The sequence below is a fragment of the Alligator sinensis genome, unplaced genomic scaffold (genome assembly GCF_000455745.1).
Source record: "Alligator sinensis unplaced genomic scaffold, ASM45574v1 scaffold634_1, whole genome shotgun sequence".
In the NCBI taxonomy this organism is placed as follows: domain Eukaryota; kingdom Metazoa; phylum Chordata; order Crocodylia; family Alligatoridae; genus Alligator; species Alligator sinensis.
The window spans coordinates 570,160-576,142 of NW_005842558.1; the positions used below are offsets into that span (position 1 = coordinate 570,160).

Genomic DNA, 5,983 nt, shown 5'->3' on the forward strand with positions numbered 1-5,983 from the left:
GGCTTGATTCTGGCTCTGTGCACCATGGGAAACACAGGCCTAGTAGCCCTCGAGGGTACCTGATTCACTTCAAGTACTTGGGATGCTTCCCTCAGTCGGAAGCACAAGTAGTGGTCTCCCTTAGTCAATCGAACCAAGGGGATCCCAAAGCATAATCTAGACCCACTCCCAATAAGTTTCCCATGCTAGGTACAAAGGAAAACTTTATTGGTTACAAGGGGTAGGGGTAGGGTTGGGTAGAGCAATATCAGTGAAATCCCACAGAGCAAACTCCCATGGCTGGGTAGCCTTTAATCACACATCTGAGTTACTGCAAGCTGTATATCTAGTTAGATCTCAGCTAGCTTGCTCACAAGTATCATCCAGAGGCAGGTGGAGATTCCCTCTGGAGGCAAGCAGTTCCTTGATCATGGGTTTTGAGAGAGAGTGAGAGCAAGTTTCAGATGGTCCAGCGCTTTTCCCTCTCTCTAAGTCTTCCTCATGGCTGCTGCCCACCCCACCTCCTGGGCAGTCCTTAATTTATATAGCCCTTGTGATCTCATTTACCCGGTCCAATGGAGGCCAGCACCTGTTGGCTGTGAGCCAACCCATTTGAAATGCATCACTGGTTGCTGGGCAGACTGGCAGGTCCTAGCTCCGCAGGGAGGCCAAGCCCCTCACCCAGGTATGTGATGCCAGTCAGGTAGGCAGAGGGAGCAGGTTTCCCCCTCCCTCAGGAATGTATCCAGCTCAGGTTACCTAAAGACATAGGGTAAGGTGTGTATCCAGCCTGCACTAGTGCCTGGGATTATTCCATCCTCAGTGCAGGACTTTGCACTTGTCCTTCTTGAACCTCATGGCCCAATCCTCCAATTTGTCTAGGTCACTCTGAATCCTAGGCCTACTCTCCAGTGAATCTACTACTCCCCCCAGCTTGGTGTTATCGCCAAACTTGCTGAGGATGCATCTTCCAGGTTGTTGATGAAGACATTGAACAAAACTGGCTGCAGGACTGACCCCTGGGGCACACCATTTGATACCAGCTGCCAACTAGACTTAGAGCCATTGATTACTACCCTCTGAGCCAGATAATCCAGCCAGTTTTCTATTCACCTTACAGTCCATTCATCCAGCTCATACTTCCTTAGCTTGCTTGTGATAATGTTGTGCTAAACCATATCACTCCTGCCTTGCTCCAGCACCAGCAGTGGACAGGTTCCTCTTTCCTCCGCCTGCTCCCTGCCCTGATCCCTACCCACTCTGTCCCTCACTGGCCCAGGGGCTCCAGCCATGCCTGATCTCCATCCTTCCATGATTGGAGGGGCAATGCCAGAGGTATCTGCAACACCTCTGTTCTCTAAATCCTGGTGTTCCCATATGGTGGGGGGATTTGGGAAGAAAGAACAGGAATCTTAGGGCAGCAGTTTGCTCAGTTTGGGAGGAAGAGAGGAGCATCTAGTGGAGGGGAAGTTGATGCTGGGGAGGCTGGGGTGGGTGCCCAGAGGGGTGGGGTGAGAAAAGCAAAGGAGCAGAGAACCCCCAGAGGGAAGAGGGCCTGGTCACTGCCTGGGATAAGACATCAAGGAGAGAGCAGTCAGCCTTGTACAACACAGAAGGGAACTGAAGGGGGAGGGAGAAGATACCCCTGAGTCTGGCCAGGAAGAGGACATGGCTCTCCTGGGGCTGTGGGGAGAAGGACAGAGCAAAGCAGGAGGAAGCATCAGTGGCTCCCATAAAATGGGGCAGGGACACATCTGGCCCTGGAGAATGGATGCACATCCCTGTTGGAGACAAGTAGAAACGGGCTCCAGAGGTGATCCTGGGAAGTACAGACCAGTGCAGCTCATTTCTACTCCAGGCAAATTGAGGGAATATAGAATGAAACCCGTGGTCACAGAGAAATGTGAAACACTCGGGAAGAGACACCATGGTTATGCTGGCATCCTCTGTTCTGACCCACAGGCTGCCAGGGCCCAGCCAGCTGGGGAGATGGTCTGTGGGATGGTGAATGAGAATCAGATTCAGTCTGAAGTCTGTGGCTCTGCATTTCAATGGATATGCCAGAAAGGCATGTTCCTGATAGAAGTGAGATGCTGATGGGGCCTCCCTGTGCAGTTTTGGCCGAGTGGTAAAGGTAATGGATTTGAAACCTTTGGACTCTCCCTGAAGAGGTTCAAGTCCTATTGTTTTTTTCTTGCACAGAGTGATTGTGGCATCTCCTCACTGGAGATTTCAAACATGGGAGTCTATTAGGGATGGTGTAGGAACAGCACAGCCTGCGTTTGTGCAGCAGATCAGCCACGATGACTCCTGAGGCCCCCGGCAGCTGATTGATGATGCACTGCACCCCCTGCATTCAGCGCAGTAACTAGCTACAGTATAGATAATGTTAAAAAAAGACACAACCAACTAGACAAAAATAGTCAAAATATATTGTATCATTAGTCCTGTAGTCTTTGTAGTTAAATGATCATCTCTTACACAGATTCATGAAACAAAATCTAGCCTTATTGAACATCTTAATAGTGCCTCCAATATTTCCCTGTTGGTCACTTTTACACCTATGACCACACCTGAGCTAAGGTTTTTACCGTGAGCTAAGAACAGTTTGCAGGGCTGTAAAATAATAACAAAAAAAAAAAAGAGACATCGCCAGGGTTGGCTAACAGACAGGAGAATTGCAGAAGAATGTTTGAATAACAAAACCTCAAGACTATTTAGAAGGATAGAGGGTCATTAACACCTGTGGAGCAAAGAGAGATTAATAGGAATCAAGGAGAGGATATGAATGATAAAGTCAATGGAATCTCTCAGCATTGCCTGAATAGAAACAGTGCTGCCTACCCCGGCAGTTGGTTTTCAGGTTTGGGCAGAGCAGGAATCAAAACGGGGTACAACTGCACCTGCACATGCCTCCATGGGTCTGCCCCAGAGACACTGCATCCCAGAGGCTCCAAACTAGGCTGTTTCTGCCACCAGAGCACTTGGACCAGTCATGGGAAAATGCTCCCTAAAAGGGAACTGAAGCCATGTACTCACAGGTATCTGGGCCCATGTCTTGCTCGTAACAGGCACTCACATGCAGGGAAAAAACAGGGGAAAACACCATATGGACCATGTGTCCAGTGACAACAAACCAGCACAGCTCCATGGACAGGCAGGAACAAGGTATTAAGTTGTTAAAAACAGCAAATGAGAACAAGAAAAGTGCATACCATCCCCAAGGGCTTCCTCAACAAGAAAAGAAGCCATAATTGACACTTTGCACGAGCCTCTTATATATTAATTGAAGCAGACATGATTCAACTTTCATCCCAGAGGCGAAAAAGGGGCTGGTAGTTGGTGCTTGGAGGGGACAGTCTGTGTCACTTTTGTCATTGCAGTGACATGGGTTCCCTCAGGGCTGGGCTGGGACTGGGCACAGGATCAGGGGAGCTGCATTTCTGCCTCCCTCATGGTGATCAGGATTGAAATATGGGCACAGGGTCCCAGAGAAGGTGTCAGTGAAAGTGAAGAGGTGGGACCTGTCAGTCACATTATAAAACGAGACCTCACCTGCCTCATAGTCCAGGAAAACTCCCACCCATCTGGGCCGCACATGCATGGGAAGTGGAGGCAGGGGATAAGTGAGGGCCTTGCATCCCCCAGCCCTCAGCTGCATGACCCAGTACCCATCACCAGGTGTGAACATGACCCCCCCTTTCTGCGCACAGACTCCCTGCACACACCCAGAGCCCAGCATGTCTTTCCTCCCACCTCCACCTCTCAGTAGTGCCTCCCACTCACGAACCCCTCAGAGCCCAGGACACAGAGACAATGATCAAATCTCTTAAGGTTGTCAGAAAGATACTGTCGTGTGTTTCCATGTCTTGTATGTCTCCGATCCTCAGACAGGACGAGGTTGGGATTTGCTGTGCCTGGGTCCAGAGTCACGTCCACTGGGAAGAAACTCACAGATCAGGGCTGGGGCAGGCGGGGCAGGATGCCACAGGGCATTTGTTGCAACCTAAGGAATCACCTGTCAGTCTCTGCCTATGAAGTCACCATTGCCTAGGGAGGAAATTGGGAGAACACAGGAAATGGTCCCGGGTGTCACAACCCAAGGGTGTGATTTTTGTTTGTGTGTGCTTCGGCCCTGCTAAATTATTTCCCGCCACTCGGAGCTTTCTTTGCAGGGCGCATTTCTGAGCTGCAGAGAGGGAATGCACGGTGCAAAGGAGTTCCCGCCACTCGCATGCAAATTGGTGCCCCACTATTGGCCAGTTCTAAATTATTCCCACGTGGCAGCTAGCGATTGGCTTGCTAGCCGTATAAGAGGCTTGAGCAGTTTTCGCCCAAGTTGGAGGACTCCACGACTATCAGGAGGAGGAGAACTTCACGTCTCGTGAAGATCTCTAAGTGCTGCGGAGCCTATCGGACCCAGCGTGTATATCAAGAAGGCTACAGGAGTCTGATCAGCCTCTCGCCTCTCCCCGTCGCCGCCTGATCCCTCGACGTACCCTTCCCTGTGCGCAAAGTTCCACGGAGCCTAGCAAACTTCGTGTGAGTGAATCCAGAGCTCTACCCGGGTTCGATTCCTGCAGGTTTATCTTCCCGTCACTGAACCCCCATTGCGACGTACTCTCGAGGTTTTTGTTCACCTTCCCGTCGCCGAAACCCCATTGTGATGTACCCTCATGTTCTGCAGGTTCAAGTTTTGTTTAGTTTTGTAACTACAACTCAAGCAAGTTTTCCTGCCTGCACCGCGACCATCTTCGGTGTAAGTAAAATAATCTTTAATCAACCACTAAGCGTCCGTGCCTAATTCTAGTGTGCCGCCTGCCTTCCCTGACCCGGCGTGTCCGGGCTGCTGGCCACAGCCCGCCGCGCGAAAAAAGGGCCTCGGACCGCTTCCGGCCCGCACACCGGGGAGAGAAAGAGATGTTCCCACCTGGTTTGTTTGTTCCCTAGGGCAGAGCAGGGGCAAGGGGCGTGAGGAAAGGTGTAGGTGCTAGGGAGTAAGGGTACATCAGGTCCTCGGATGGGGCCCATGAGATGAAATCAGTTCACCCTAGGCTGGGCTGCTTTGCCTTGGTGGCACAGTTGCAGGTGGGTGGCAAGAGAAGCAGCTCAAAACCCATGATGAAGTTTCACGGGCACTACAGGGAAGAGGGGGTGAGGAAGGGCAGGCAGTGAGGCTGGGCAGGAGAGGGCTGGGAAACAGCAGAGAGGCACAGAGAGCACATTGCCCTGGGAGAAGCGGGTGGCAGGGATGAGAAGAGAGGCCAGGCCCTGGGGGGTTCTGTGCTCTGGGGCCTGGTTTACTTGGTTTGTGCCCTGTCCCTCCCCACCCCAGGCTGGGCTGCTCCGCCCCAGCTGGGACCCTCCATGTCCTCAGCCCTATGGGAACAGAACTGCAGCCAGGGCAGCCCCACAGCCAGCTCCTCCCCACACCGAGCCCAGCCCAGGGGAGAGCCGTGCATCAGGGCTATGGTCACTGGGTGGGTGGAGGAAAGGGGTAAGGGCTGTGGGGAGCACCAACATATAGGAGAACAGGGTCCACTGTTGGTGATGAGCAGAGATCTGGGTTTTCCATTTCCCATGGAAAAACAGAGAAAACCATTCTCCGCTGGCATGTGGCCAGAGCACAGGTCCATGGCAGGCTCTGCAGCCATGGCGAGGGATGGGGGTGGGGGCTTGGGCTTGCACACTTACCTGGAGGCCCGTGATGGCAGTGATGGCTGCTGCCTCCAAAACCTCCTGCTGCCACCGCGGAGCTCTGCCTGGAGCTGTGCAGCTGGCTGCCAGGCAGCAGAGGCAGCGTGGTGGTGGCCAAGTGGCATGCGGCCTTCCCCACCACCCCATGTTGTGCTGCTGTCTCCGGCCGCACAGCTCTGAGCACAGCTGTGCGGTGGCAGTGGGAGGTTTTGGAGTCAGAGGCAGGTGCCGCTGGCACGGGCAGCCCCACAGGCAATGGGCAGCAGCTGCCCATGTCAGCGGAGACTGCCTCTGCCTCCAAAACCTC

The 5,983-nt window shown here is 52.8% G+C and overlaps 1 pseudogene; it reads right to left on the bottom strand.

Moving 5' to 3' along the window:
- Positions 1-2,211: 2,211 nt before the first annotated feature.
- Positions 2,212-5,983, bottom strand: part of LOC106722694 — a 26,321-nt pseudogene continuing 22,549 nt past the window's right edge.